The 16,212-nt window shown below is 46.8% G+C and overlaps 1 protein-coding gene across 4 annotated transcripts in view; it reads right to left on the reverse strand.

Moving 5' to 3' along the window:
* The window catches only part of znf536 (zinc finger protein 536), a 227,438-nt gene that overhangs the window by 187,594 nt on the left and 23,632 nt on the right, over positions 1 to 16,212 (reverse strand). For 2 of the 4 annotated variants that reach the window (XM_054770437.1, XM_054770435.1), the window contains exon 2: positions 11,281 to 11,361. The exons of the other annotated variants lie outside the window; for them this stretch is intronic. The gene's annotated coding sequence lies outside the window, so the exon portion shown is untranslated. The remainder of the gene's footprint in view (positions 1 to 11,280; positions 11,362 to 16,212) is intronic. 4 annotated transcript variants of the gene reach the window in all.

The following is a 16,212-nucleotide window of genomic DNA, read 5'->3' on the forward strand; positions in this document are numbered from 1 at the left end:
GTGATGGATGTAGACACCCGTGTTCAAGAATACACGTGCACACGCCCGTCTGAACGTCCGACATGAGAACACCACAAGGACTCACACAAAATGGAAAACGGAGCTCTTTGGCATCAAGTGGGCTCGGAGGCAGAGAAACAACACCGTCCCTCCTGTCACACCTGGAGGTGGAACTTCTTGCTTGGGGACGTTTCTCGGAAGAAAATCCCCCCTGAGATGTGTGCAACCCCGGTGAGCAACTACGAGAAACGTGAGGCGTGTTTGTGTTTGGATTGGAATGAGGCGCTCTGTTCTCCGAGGACGAGGAACATATTGTAGTGCAGGCAGGTCAGCACCTTGGCACTTGAGGTAATAAAGCCTCGACATAAGGTGAGAGCGGGGAGGCGCCCCCCCCGACCTGCTGCGACCTTTAAAGCTAATTCTCTTCCTCCCTGAAGACTCAGTACGAGAACGCTGCGAAAGGTCGGTAGGCCGAGAGGTCGCCAACGACACGCTAGCAAGACTGTATCGGCGCCTGCTCTTCTGGACTCGTATGCAAATGTGATCATCTACCTCATTTGCATATGAGCATTGGTTTTTGCTTTTCTGCCTTGAAGGTCCTCAAAGCGCCTTAAAGGGATAGTTTGAGATTATTTGACATGGAGTTGTATGACGTCCCCATCAGCAGTGAAGGACATCAACGGTTACTCACCCCCAATTGGTCCCATGGGTCCAGTTCTGGCGGGAACTGCGTTCCTTGACACGGAAATCCGACCAGAACTGGACCATTTGGGGGGTAAGTCACGGTTGTTGTACTACCCTGCTGATGGGGGTGTCATACAAGTTCATGTCAAAACATCCCAACTACCCCACGGTTACCTGGACAGCAACTGGACAGATACGTCGACATGGACGGAGGATCGAACCAGCAACAATCATGCGCAGCAGCTTTGTCTGCGTGAAAACAAAACGCCACAATGTCACGGCCTTTTTGGGTCGCAAAGAAGTCCTCTGACACGTTTAATCTACTCCCGCCCGGCGTATCGCAGCCTGCCTATCTCGTCTGTCTAGAGCCGCGACGGCGGCCCACAGGACTCCGCCGCTCTAAAAGAGCCGTGTCAAAGATGTCGGCGCGCGTGCGACGTCTCCCTCCGCCGCCGCTGTCATGTTCCCGTTGCCTCCGTCGCTCGTCTCTTTTTCCTTCCTTCCCCCGAGCGCCGCGGAGTGTCATTTTTTAAACACACATATCAGAGCGGCGTGAAGGCGGAGCTCGACAGATGTTTGGCGCTCGCATTGATGCGCTATTCCATTTCAATGTGAGTGTCAAAAGGTACAAAATGAGAGATCACAGCCGAGTGGATGAATCCTTAAAGGACTTCTCTTCCAATCAGCTGCGTCACCGCACGGATTCTGGCAGCATTTCAAAGCTTTGTCATTCCTCTTTGCAGCTGCATCCCGGCGCTCCTAATCTGGCTCCCTGTCAGTTATTCATGTTCCCCGGGAACCACGAGCGCCCGTCTCCACCGCCAGCCAGCCGTCACCCCGCACTTTTATTCAAAATACATGAACGAGCGGGAATCAAGCAGGGAATATTAAAGGCTAGATAAGGAAAGTGGCGGGGCTTTGTGGAGAAGAGTGATTCATGTGCTCTTCACACGCACTCTGACCTCGCCGCTTTATCAGCAGATTCCCCCGGACGAGCACACCTGCTGCTGAATTACAGCGAGTCCAGGTGTCGAGTGTGATCTTCATCAGGTCGTGGTAGACAAACGTGAACCGGACAAAAGTAAAGAGACGTTTTTTTTTTCTTATTGGCCCACGGAACAGTCTAAAAATAGAATTGAACAAGACAATAGCAAAAATGGCAAACTCAGCAATAATTTGACATGAATAAAGTCAAAATATTAAGAGAAAAAAGGTAATTTTACAAAAATGTAAAAATAACAATTTTATTAGCATAATGTTGAAATAGAAAAGAAAAAAACACAAAATAAAATTGTCATTTTTGGAAAATTAGTTTGTGTTACAATACGATGGGAATAAAGTCCAACTCTTAGGAGGAGATCATCATCATGAACGCTGACGAATGCTGGGGTGGTCATGGATTCTGTGCACTGTTACAAGGAGATGTGAGATTGGCATGGGGGCCAGCAAGTGGTTAGCGAGTTTGTCCACACAGTCAGGAGCTCATGAAGATGTGGGTTGGAATGTCCACTGGACGTCTGAGTGGAGTTTGCAGGTTCCCCGATACATTCCAAAAACATGCATGTTGGGTTAACTACCTGCTGTGATTGGTTGTTTGTCTATAGGTGCCCTGCCATGGACTGGTGATTGGCTGCCACCCGCACTTTGCCCAAAGTCAGCTGGGATAGGCTCCAGCATAACTCTGCGGCATAAAAGATGAATGAGCATCCTTGGACAATAGTGTAGTAGCACAGCGGTGTTAACAGTAGGGGTGCACAAGAATTAGCAGACATATGATATGAGGGAACTATGACGTCATAACATTACAAATAGCTCCCATTACCAATCATTTAAAAAACGCTCCAATGAGGCGAGACTACCCGTACTGTGCAAAAGTGCAAAAGGTTTGCCAGAGCGTGTGCCCGAATACAGTGCACCTTGCTGGGCCACAGCAGGTGGCTCCTCCCCCTCTATACTCTGGTTCTCCTGATATTTGATGAGGACAAATCAATCAAATCCTAATTTGTTCCATTCCTTCTTAGGTGTGCACAAGCTCCACTTACATCCACATTTAAAAAAGCAGACCTAAAAAAGTTAGTGATTATCGATACCATGTGGGTCTTGAGAAGCAGAAAGGTATCAGTATCGGTTTGTAAAAAAGATATGGTGCATCTCTAATGGTATAAAAATGTTCATTTTGATGACAAACGAGGGTGTGGTGATGCTGGAGCCCCAAAAAGCCAAAGAAAAAAAAAAGCCACACATTTTATCCTCTGATGCTCGAACCAAATTGCAAAAATGTCCTCATTTCGTGTCAATGTTTGGCACAACGCAGACGTCTGCCCCTCGGAGCCAAGTTAAGGAAGAAGTAATACCGTGTAGTACAGCCACAAGGATTATGATAATATGTGGAACGCCGTAAAGAGTTGAACACACTTGATGCCTAAAAACAAGTTCTAATCCCAAAGAGCCGACTGTTGTGTCCGTCTAGAATTTCTGTATTTTTTTTTTTAACTCTCCCTCATGGTGAATCCCCTCGTGAGGCTTCCTCCGACAGGGTCCGCAGGGCACAGGGCTGGCCGGGGCCTGTCAGAACTGGTGGTGGAGGGAGGGGTGCGCGTGGAGTCCCCCATGAGGAGTCACAGCCTCCATTTAGCTTCCTGCTCCCGTGCAAACGAGCGCAGGGCCCCCGCGTTAGCGTGTTAGCGTGCTAGCGCCGGCTGGCAAGAACTCAATTTCCAGCCTCTCTTTTGTATCCGAGGCTGCTGCTGCCTTGCCCCGACGACACGACACCCCCAGCCCCCACAACACACACTCCTCTTGTGCTTGTGCCTTCAACAACACAACACAGTGGAGTCGTTAGGACCCTCTCTTCATTACTTCAAAAAAGCAATCATTAGACACCAGAGTATATACGTAATTAGAAAATCACTTCCTTTGCAATCCCGGCTAAGTAGTTTACATACTGTAATTACAGGGACAAAATCAATTTTTAATCATTTCACTGATTGGCCTCATCAGCTCAGTAGGAACATTGTATCCTGCTTGTTGTGCGAGCGCAACATCTGGGCTAAAACAATTAGCCCTTTGTGTAGCACGCCCGCCGCCGCGCACGACGCCTCGCTGCCACTTTGTGTGCGTCTGCGCTCGTCTCCGCCTTCCTTTGGACCCGCCAGCAGCGCCGTCCTCCACTGGCCGCCCTTGCCTTGGACTGGCGGAGCTGCGTGGAGCTTTGTGAATCAATGTGCTATAATAAGCCCAGCGGAGGTGGGAACAAAAACAACATATTGCTCTTTTTAACACCTCGTCGTCGTCTTCTTTGCTTTTTTTTTATATCACCTCCTTGCCGTGTTCACTTTGGGAAGCGACGCTAACACGACAGACGTTGAAAAATCCAAACTAAAGAGAAATAGAAATCCTGGTGCGTTTCACCCTTCACCGGCTAATAAAATGCTTTGTATTCTTGTCTGAGAGCAGACGATCGATCAACATTAGTCTCAACTCTCTCCCTCACTTTGAAAACTCAGGAAATCAGATTTCAAGTGGAGGGTGAGGTGGGGGGGGTCGCCGGTGGAAGGGGAAAGAAATCGGTTAATGCATTGATCACTCGGCCTCTATGCAAATCACATTTGCCTCCACTTTTTTTGCCGATCGATGGCATTAATTAACGGCTTCATTTTAGCGGCACCCCGCCATCCTCTCAGACGCCGCCGCTTCTGACCTCAGGGATGATGCCAGCCGCCGTGGCGCTGAGCACGGAGCACACGGGGGCGTAAATTCAGGGAATTCAATTTGACCCTGAGCGCCACCGGCGACATCCCGCATGCAGCATTTATTTACGACGGGCTGCTTTACACGTTTGGGATCCAACTTCATGTCCACGCTGCCCGTGGAAACACTCCCGTATTATGTTGGCTTGTCGTCAATGCTCACCTCTGGTCACGTGACGGCCACGGGTCGGAGACGTCATCGTTCTCAAAATGTAGCGGATTTGCTGGTCTACACGGAAACGACAAGCCTCCGTTTTTGGATTTTCCAGTCTGGAAGCCGTTTTCAAAAACTAGCGTTTCAGGGCACCCAGGACGCCGTTTCCGTGTGGATGACATTCTTTGCTGTTTTGACCCGAACATGTTTCCGTGTGGCTAGCCCCTAAATGTGCATTTTCCGTTTGGGTTTTTGCTATGTCAACGTGAGCCAGGCGGTCGGAGGGGTGTGGACTTGGCGGCAGCTTCTGAGGTTAGCATGGAACCTTACGACCTCCTGGTGTCGTGACATCTCAACTGATGGCAACTTGATGAGTTAGCGCTTTGTGGCGGTGGTTCGTGTCTGTGGGTGACCTGAAATGCTACTTTTTGAAAGCGGCTTCCAGAGTGGGAATATCTGAAAATGCTGGCTTGCCGTTTTCGTGTAGACAAGCAAATCCGCTACATTTTGAAAACGACAACATCACCGACCCGTGGCCGTCACGTGACCAGAAGTGAGCTGTGACGACAAGCCAACATAACGTGTGAATGTTTGGACGGACATGACTCAGCCCGGTCGACATTCTCCTGATATTTTGTCTGATTCTCCGAAATGACTGGCATGACTTCGTGGTAAGTCTAGACAAGCCTTGCACAGCGGAAAACGACGACTTATGCGCATGCGTTCTATCTTCTTCTATAGTTCGGGTTGTCACGTGGTTCCGTCTGCGTGTCCTCTTCACCCAGCGATCCGTTCCCATCTCAGATGCAACTATTTACTCATCCGGCACAGAGCGGACGCTCTGGACTAGGAATTGATGAGTTGGTCAACATAGACGTGTTGTCAACATAAACGGGTTTCACTGTAATGAGTCTTGCTCTCCGCTACCAATCAGCAAGGGTCATCAAACAGAAGGACAGTGTTAGTCACGGGGCGTAACTACGTTAGCAGACAACAACAATGAACTACCATTCTAGGGCTTGTGGATAACGACTACTAGAAGCGCTAACAGCAAAGGTTAGCATTGAAATCAGCGCAGGCCGACATGGAGCCCAGCACACATCATGAATGTTTACGTACGTAAGCCAACTACTTGATGCTGTGATGTTAAATACGGTTTCAAACGTTGCATACTTCTTATGACCCCAACCTAAAAGCTACTTTACCAATCCGTATGCAAATGATACAATCTAGTACCCCCCCAACAGATCAATTACACTGCTACTACATTAGTTTGCCAACTATGCTAGCTTCTGCATGCTAACCAGACTATCTGCTGGCAGGGGGGAGGATGAATAATATACATTTATTGAAATAATTATTAGTCCCACAATGCTCTTTAGTCATTTGCTTTGAAGAAAGTGTGTGTGAGTGTGTGTGTGTGTGTGTGTGTGTGTGTGTGTGTGTGTGGGGGGGGGGGGGGGGGGGTGATGGGATAGTTGGCGAGGGAGTTTATAGGAGGGGAAAAGAGGGGGGCTGCTGCGGTTGGCGGTGGGTTGTTGCGGGGGGCCGCTTGCTCATTTGGAGAGCTTTTCCAATTATACAATTAGTCAGGAATGTAGGCCAGCGGCCTCGGAGCTCCTCCTGCTCCTGACCCCGGATAACAAGTTCCCTCGCTCGCTTTCTATTTATCTTCTTCTTCTCGTTGTCTCTCGGTGGCCTAAACAGCGAGACGAGCCAGGAGTAAATTAACGTACGAGGACATTTACAGCAAAAGTGGTGTCAGCCCCCCCACCGCCCCCACCCAGGGGGTGCGTGAAGCGGTCCTCAGGCGTACAAACGGCGCCGCCCTTTGTGGTGGGACTTGCGTGTCAGAGACCATGGAAGCACTCGGCGGCGTTAATAGATCGAGTCGGAGGTCAGCTGGTCTCTGGTTAAAGACTGCGTGATGTGTTCAAGAGCTCCCAGCATGCCCCAAAAGTCTATTAGTCTTTGCTCTCAACACACACAATGTACACCCCCAAACGCCCCCACCTTTGCTGTGAGGAATAGACTGATAGCATCAATTGCTTTACGATGGCACGCCTCCAACCAAGCACGCATCTTACCTACCGATCACGTCCGCAATTTGTGCTAGCAAATGTAAGTGCTACCAGACATGCCTGCTACCTATCAAAGGTGTGCTATCAACCAGGAATGCTACCGATCACACATATGTGGTACCAACCACGCTTGCTACTTATCAAACATTTGTGCTACCGCTAGGCCTGCCTCCATTCGAATAAACAGTATGTGCTACCAACCACGCCTACTACCTATCCAATATATGTACTAGCAAACACGCCTGAGTACCAATCAAATGTTAGCAAACATGCCTGCTTCTTATCAAACATTTGTGCTACCAAACAAGCCTGCTACCAATCAAGTATATGTGCTACCAAACATGCCTTGTTAGCTATCAAACATATGTGCTACCAACCACACCTGCTACCGATCAAACATATGTGCTACCAAACACGCCTTGCTAGATATCGCACATATGTGCTACCAAACATGCCCGCTAGATATCAAAGGTGGGTACTGCCTTTACACCACACCAAATAATGACAATGCCTGCTACCTGCCAGCGGTGCTTGCTAAAGAGCATGCCTGCTACAAACGAAACACACTTGGAACCTACCGAAAACACACCTGCTTCCAATCATGCCTGCTACCTTCCAAGCATGCTTGCTACTGACAAAATGTGCCTGCTATCTAGAAAACACACCTGGAACCACCCTCGCGCACTTGGTACTTAGTACACACGCTATCAGAATATGACAGCGACCAGTCAAAAACGCCTGCTACCACGCAGACACGCCTGCCGAACAGAGCCTGTAGTGATGCTTTTGAAGAAACCTGCCACCTACAAAACATGTCTGCTAACTTTCCACCACACAACTCTGCTATCTATAGAACACGCATAGAAAATACCTGCTACCTACTGAAGCCTCTGCTCGCTACCTTCTAAGGATGTCTGCTACCTACCAAAATACCTGCTAAGCAAACTGCGATTTACAAAACACACCTGCTGCCTAAGAAAAACTCTATGCTACTGATAGAACATCCTTGCTACCACACATGCCTGCTACCAACCAAGGATGCTGGCTACCTATAGAACATGTTTATACTCGTGATACATCACACGTTAGCAAGAGAACACGCCTGCCACATAGCATGGCGCTTGGCTTTATTAGGAAGCAACAACAGCCGCCAAGTGCCATCTGTTGGCATGCGGATTTTGTGTAATCTCTCTATACTGATTACAACCACGACGACACAAACCTCTTAAATAATTATCCCGCCATGTAAAAAAAGCGGCAAATAATTATAATCATTAACTCCCACCAAGTCTGCCACTCCTCCCGCAAATGAAGGCTGTCAGAGAGGGAGATAAAGAGTTTTGTTCTGCCGGGATGCCAATCATGTCTTATTTATACCCGCCGGGCCAGGGGCCGCAAACTGAGCACGGCGACGCTCGAGAGGCCGCCCTGCCATAAAATTGACCCTCTCCAGATGACACGCCCTCGCGCCACGGCGGCCTGGTGGTGTCCTTTTTGAGGATCTGCCTTCTGATGGCCGGACAAGTACCAATCCGGTCTGGCTTCAGCTTCACTCAGACCACATATGACAACTTGTGACCATATTTGGATAGCAGACAGGAAGGGGTGGCGTTTGTTCCAAAAAAACCTGATTTGTTGATATTTTTTAATGGCAAAAGTGAGGCAATGAGTCAAGTGGATGATTTAGTGTTCAATGTTACGTAGCCAACTCCACGTTTGTCACAATGCTGCAGTTTCCTCTCACTGCAAAAACTCACAACGTCCATGCGATTTTTCATCCATGACAAAGAAACGACAAATTCATGTCACACACCAGGGAAAGTTACTAGGACAGGCTGGTTTTTGGTTCTTTTTACACTTGAATAACAACCATGAATGTTAGCAACCATGAACTGCAGTGCGTATGTATCGCCTTCTCAAACATATCATATGTGCTACCAAACACGGTGGCAAACTATCAAACATCTGTGTTGCCAACCAGGCCTGCTACCAATCAGAAAAAGTGTCTACCACTCACACCTGCTACCTATCATACATATGCACCACCAACCACACCTGCTACCTATCATACATATGCACCACCAACCACACCTGCTACCTATCATACATATGCACCACCAACCACACCTGCTACCTATCAAACATTTGTGCTACCAACCACACCTGCTACGCATCCAACATTTGTGCTACCAACCAGGCCTGCTCCTAATCAAACATTTGTGCCACCAAACATGCCGGCCACTAAATTTGTACCTGGTTTTGGGTTTTAGGGCTAACAGAGGTTACCTTCTTTTTACACTAGCATGAATGTGTGACTTCAAACATTGCTCTTGCGTTGGCCACGGTTTTCTACTTCCATTATTTCCTGTGGGGAAAATGATTTTGACCGGCGGCGTGGTACAAATTATGTTCCACTGTTGAGGTTGGGGTAGAGTTCTATTTTTAGCTCCTGTTAAATTGATTCCCTTTCCAGCCGGAGAGCGTTTTCCGCGAGTGTGTCTTTGAAAGTTAGTGAAAGTCCATTATTAAACAGAACAGAACACCCTCCCCACCCTCTTTGTCCAAACTTGGCGCTGCTCTTTGTGGTTCTTATTTTGTCAATTCGGATGACACGATGGTCCCCTAAGAGGTGCTTTTGAATGAGATCTAAATGCAACGTCAAGTACGACCCCTCCCGTGTGTGTGTGTGTGTGTTAGCTGTTCTTCCAGTGTGTGGCACATACCTCCAGAGTGACTCACTCAAAGTCAAAATGTAGCAACAACGCTGTGAAGCTGTGGTATTCCGTGTAGTACTGTGGTAGCACACCACCACGGTTACCAAGCACAGCTCGCCTGTGAAAGTGCTAACAAAAGTGGACAGCTGCTGCGTTCTTTGGAATTATTCTTATTTTTAACATGGCCGCTGCTTCCCCGTGAACGCTACCACACGAATTTCCCAGCTCGCAGAGAAAAAGGTTTCCATTGATTAGTACTTTACGAGCGATCGATACTCACAAACTGGCTTGAACCCCCCCACCCTCGCTTGTCTCCCTGCGCATCAGCATGGAGGGAGTTCAGCTTTTTCATTTTTCATCGAACAGCGCACGAGCGTAACGTGTGTGTGGGTGCTGATCTTACAACCAAGTCCTAGGAAGTCCTCGTGTCCACCACAGAGGACATGAGGACTACTCTATTACATTACTAGACTACAAGTTAGCAAAAACACCTCAAACTCTCAATGAAACGCTCAATTCCTACTTTTAAAAACACACAAAGTGCATAAACGCAGTACTAATACGGAGTGAGTCCAATGATTAGGGACAGTAGTACACCACAACAAGCACAAATGTTCAATGAGCACCTCAGAAATGAAGATGATTATTTTTCTACAGGATGCACTTTTCAGCATGGACATGAAAGAAAGAAGTTTTTTTTTTGAATTGTCTTGGAAAGCCATGTCAATTCACTGAAAATGATGTAGTTAATATTGACAGCATATATTATACATACTGCATACATAATAAAACATCTGTTTTCTTATTCATTCATTTTATTATATATGTTGAAAAGCACAATAGCTTGTATCACAATATTCATCATTTTAATCATGACAAATATAATGCTAAGAATAAACAATCCTATTCTTAATAAAACTACTGTTTTATGGTATGTTTTAATAATAATAATAATAGTATAACAGCAAAGGCATACTATGTAGGATATGTTAATAATACGAAACAGAAATATTTAATAATAGCTCACATTAATATGTGACAGTAACACTAATAATAACCAATTGTGTATATCCATATACAGTATATATGTATGTACTTAGTAGTAGTCAGTAGTGGTCATGTGCTAATAAGCGGATGCTGTATTATGTTTTCATCACAACAAACAGTTCTTTACTTTCTAACAACATTGACTCACATATCTTGATGCTGTAAATCCAAATCAATAATAATAATAATACAGTAGAACACAGTAATAACGCACGAGACATCACACGAGACATGACGCAACCATCAATCAGTCATGTGAGCAGCTGAGCTTGTTGAGCTCTGAAGGAAGTAGATTTGCACCAGGCTGTGAAGTGAAGTGACGATGCCGCACATTTGTTCCGTCAAAGACACAATAAAAGCTCCAATAACAACGCCGGCAAATAAAATCCCAACATGCAATAAATGCTGCGTTTAAATTGGGTTTGTGTGCGCTGGAAGCGGCGTGCCACGTGTTTATTGTACGCACGCCGTCCTTTGACAAAATATGGAGACGCCTTTGTGTGTGAATTGGAACGAACAAGAATAAAATGGCCGTGTGACTACACTGAAGATGACGACCGTGATGATGGTGATGAAGGCAAACAAGATGGAGGTGGGCGTGTTGCAGCGCTGCACCTGTTTGTCTCGTCATGCTTGGTGATTGTCTCTCAGACAGGAAGTGACATCATCAAGAATGAACTCTGACCTGGGCTAGCACAGCCATCTGTGGACCGTCTTGTACAAATACTGCATTAAGTAGTATTTGGATCATCTCCAAAGTGGATGAAGATGTACTGTAGACGTGTGTGTGTGTGTGTGTGTGTGTGTGTCACATGACAGACATGTTTTCATTTCCCGCCCTGCGCTGGTACCTGCTGACGGGCACCGCTGGCACGCTCGCCGCCTGGCAGGAAGGAGGTGGACGGCTCGGCTCGACCCGGGCCAACAGGAGGCTGCGCACAAAAGGAAATTGGAGAAAAAGAGCGGTTGACTTTGAAGCGTGACAAGTTGGATTGGTCTTTGTTTGCAGCGCAGCGACACACTCGTCCTTCCATTCGCCTCGTCTGACCCCTCAGACGCATCACACGCACGCACGTCTTACCACCCATAGCATCCACCCGCCACTCATTCATCACAGGTGTGCCTTAGGCTGGCTACAATAAAAGGACACAATAAAATGGGCAGTTTCACTATACTGTACGATTATTGATGAGTCATTTCAGTAAAAACCAACCTAGCTTGTCTGGTGTTAAATAAATGTTAACATTCAAGTAAAAATAAAATAAAAGCTTATAAGGTTAAATTAAATAGAAATGAACAGACTTCAAAATAAATGCAAAAAAAAAAATACAATTTCAATGCCTTCAATTCTTTTAACTTTTTTCTTACTTTACTTTTTCTATTTGAATTTTTATTCTTCATTTTAATAAATAATAAATAAGAACAGGTTGCTTTTTGCAAAATGTAACATATCAGAATGGCTGTTCCATTGTTATAAAGACGATATCAAAAGTAAAGGTGACATACAACTGACGCCAAACGATATCAAAAGTAAAGGTGACATACAACTGACGCCAAACGATATCAAAAGTAAAAGGTGACATAAAACTGATGTCAAACGATATCAAAAGTAAAAGGTGACATAAAACTGATGTCAAACGATATCAAAAGCAAAGGTGACATACAACTGATGCCAAACAATATCAAAAGTAAATGATATCAACGGTATTCCACACTGAAGCTGCGACTTTTGGCAAGTGGATTCATCACTTTGAAGCGCTTGCTGTGACCAGAATCATCACTTCATCACAATATCCGCTTCCCGTGCCGCCTTCTGCCATATTTTGTTGTCGTGATATAACGATAAATATGAACCAGAGTGGTAAATGTTTACATGTGCTTTCAATGCGCTTTCAATCCTGTAGTGTTTCCTCCAGTGCACCAATGAAGCCCACAAAGCCGAAGGCGTGACACGAAGCCGTGCTGTAAACAAGCCAGCCTTCCTCTCTGCTGAAAGCAAATAAGCTAACGATAAAACATCGCGTTCCCGATTTACATTTTAGCCTGCGTTAACGATGCCAATCCGCAAAAACATCCACTTTGTCTTCACTTCAGTGTCCCCCCCCCCAACTCCGCCAAACACAAATGTCTGTTGTGTGGCGTCGCCGCCTTGCGCTGCGCTATGCAAAGATCAGCTGTCAATCACACGTTATCTCTTAAAAGTCGTCTCGCTAACGAAGTCTTCGCCGCCACGGCGATGCAGTGAGGGGCGGGGAGGGAGGGGGTTGGCGCAGATGTGGTGGTGGAGGGTCTGGCAGGAAGGCCACCCACATCTACACACCACTAGAGTTTCACTGGAGCCACCAACAGGGACACGCACACGCACACACACACACACACACACACACACACACACACACACACACACGCAGCCATCATGTTGCCTTAAGTCACAATCTAAATTGGCTCCCAGGGGCCCGCGACTACCTTGTTCACCAAAGGCATTGTGTATGTTTCCTGAGTGCTTCGCATATGCTATTGTAACCTGAGACACACACACGCACGCGCACACACACGCGCACACACGATGCCGCAGAGAGTCGCTGTGCTTTGTGTCTTCTCCATCAGGACCTTCATTACAGTCAAATAGTTTGCTGTTAAAGCAACAAACGCCCACCACACAAACCTCAGTCACAAACACCGCTGGGGGTGGAGGGGGGGGGCAACATGAAGGAAATACAACTACACGTGACGACATCAGACGCTTCATGCGTTCGTTGCCAGCTTGCAAGATTCATCAGTTGTTGACAAAGTTGTTGGGTAGCTACCTCCGCATCGGGGCCAAGGTTTGGTTCACGTTCGGGACAGTCAGGGAAAAGAATGCAAAACTGTACGTTTTGTATTGAATTTTGCAATAAATCCAATTCTCAAAAAGTACAAACATACAGTAGTCCAAAATGTCGTCCACTTTTGGTCAGACCGCCTGGGCTTGTGGAGGTCCAAACCTCATGGTCCCGCATTTTTGCTAACAACATTTGTTTTCATTTGTAGGAAACCCACCATTGAGAGACATAGTCTCTCCAATGTGTCCTGGGTCTTCCCCATGGCCTCGTACCGGTGGGACATGCCATGAACACCTCATCCGGGAGCCATCCTGACCAGATGCCCAAGACACCTCATGTGGATCTTCTCAATGTGGAGGAGCAGTGCTTCTGCTCAGAGTTTGTCCCGGATGACAGTGCTTGTCAGCTTATCTCCTAGGGAGAGCCCAGCCACCCTACGGGGAAAACTCATTTTGGCCGCTTGTAGCCGCCATCTTGTCCTTTCGGTCATGACCATAGGTGAGGGTAGGAACGAGAGTCCGCATCACTGCAGACGCCGCACCAATCCGCCTGTTGATCTCACGTTCCATCCTTCCCTCGCTAGCGAACGAGACCCCGAGGTACTTCAACTCCTCCACTTTTCGCAGGATCTCGTCCCAGACCCGGAGATGGCACCGACCCTTTTCCGGGTGAGAACCATGGACTCGGACTTGGTGCTGCTTCACATGCCGGCCGCTTCACACTCGGCTGCGAACCCATCCAGTGAGAGCTGAAGATCACGGCCCCATGTGGGCCCGGCTCCAATAGTGTTGGAATTTAAACAGATGGCCAAAATGACAGCTTTTCAGCCCTTTACCGTTAAAATGCTGAGGCGTAAACATTCTAATTAGCATAAGTCGCTAGCAAGACTAGGGAAAAATGACAAATGGAAAACAATAGCCTGACAATTAACCTCACAGAGTATCTTTACGAAAACTGTCGCTTTGAGAGTCATTGGACTCAGTTGCCACTTTGTCATGTGACCAGCGTCGTGGAGGGAAAACACGGCTAACCTTTTCCTGCATTTGCCTTTATTAGAGTGTTTGTGCCGCACACAGCAGGAGGAAACAACAGCATAAAAGCAGCGGCGTTTAAGCAGTAAAGTAATAAGGCAAAAGCAGTCAAGTGTTGATTCCACACATCAAAACATGACACACACACACACACACACACACACACACACACAGTACGTAATACACAACAGGGCTGTCTGGCAGCTGCAGTGAACATTTTGAGAGAAAATATTCCTCGCCTGCAATAGTCCGATGTAATTCATTTTCCATCTCTGTTCATTAATCATTGTTAAAATTAGTGATCCATTTCTTCCACTCTGCCATCTGCACTCAGCCTCCTCACAAACATGAACGCCGGCCTCCTAATCACAAGTGACAAGGCCTCCAAATAGCTTTCTGCACACGTGCGCCGCCGCCGCCGTCACACTCCAGGCGCTCATTCTGGCGGCGGCCCGGACCGCCGCGTGCGCGTGAAAGAGGCCCGAGCGAGCGCCAAACAACAGATGTGCGTAATCTTGGATGGAACGTGACCGTGAGGAAAGAGCGGAGTACAAGACTCCCGAGTGTCAAAAGGATGGAAGCCTTGGAGATGTAGGGTTTATGTGACATCACACACGAGGCGGTACTGTCTATTTGCTGGAATGCAGCCATAAGCTAAGGTGAACTAAGCTAAGGAAAGCGGTTACGTGACTTTTAAAGGCCCACAAATTGGTGGTAAAAAGCAGATCACCATGCTAAAGTGCAGACTGAATAGGAATCATCTGTTCCGGGGTCAAACTGTGGCCATTCTAATCAAGTAGCGGTGACACACACACACACACACACACACACACACACAGTCACTGCTCCTCCTTGGCAAGGTGTGTGTACATATTGTAACATATACAGCGTCCTTAAAGAGAATGTTTTTCACGGCGCTACGTGCCAACGACTACGAGGCCAACGACTGATTCATTTGTTACACCAACTGGTGTCTCCATGTGCACACACACACACACACACACACACACACACACACACACACAGCACCTCCTCCAGATCGCTCCACACACACACACACACACACAATATGTTAGCACGTGCACGCACACACACACAAGCAAACACCTGAATGTTTTTTTGTCTGGAAAAAAGGAACAAATCATTTTGAGCTAATTTGACTTCCTGTTTTCTTCCTGATTTGTACGTCATTCCATCCTTTGTTTGGTCTTTCCTTTAATCGTTCCTCCGTTCGATCGCTCCTTCCTTCAATGTTTTATGATCTTTCTGTCTTTCGGTCCTTCAATCGCTCCTTTGTTCAACCGTTCGTTCGATCAATCGTACAACCGTTCCTGCTCTCCATCGTTCCTGATTGATTGTTCCTTTGTTAAATCTTTCCTTCAACTGTTCCTTCATTCGATCTTTTGATTGAGCGTTCGTTGTTGTTCCTTCCTTCTATCGTTCCTTCACTCGATTGTTCTTACGTTCGATGCGTCCTATTCTTTCTTCATTCCATCCTTTCTTTGATTGATCGTTAGTTCAATCCTTCCATCCTTCAATCATTTCTATCATTCCTCTGCTCGATCCATTGTTCCTTCTATCCTTCAATCAATCCATCGATTGATCATTCCTTCCTTTGTTTTATTGTTCCTTCGTTTGATCATTCCTTCACTCGATTGTTCCTTTCTTGGATTGTTACTTCGCCCGATCGTTCCTTCGTTCGATCCTTCTTATTGTTCCTTCCCTCAGTCCGTCGTTCGTTCGATCCTTCAATTGATCCATCGATTGTTCGTTCCTTCCTTCATTTGATTGTTCCTTCCTTGGATCATTCATTGACTTGATTGATGACTTATTGACTTGATTGTTCCTTTGTTCCTTCCACTGAGCCTTCCTTCGATGCTTCCTTTGTTCAATCCTTCCTTCAGTTGTTCCTTTGTTTGACCGTTCCTTT

The sequence above is a fragment of the Dunckerocampus dactyliophorus genome, chromosome 3 (assembly GCF_027744805.1).
Source record: "Dunckerocampus dactyliophorus isolate RoL2022-P2 chromosome 3, RoL_Ddac_1.1, whole genome shotgun sequence".
Classification (NCBI taxonomy): Eukaryota; Metazoa; Chordata; class Actinopteri; order Syngnathiformes; family Syngnathidae; genus Dunckerocampus; species Dunckerocampus dactyliophorus.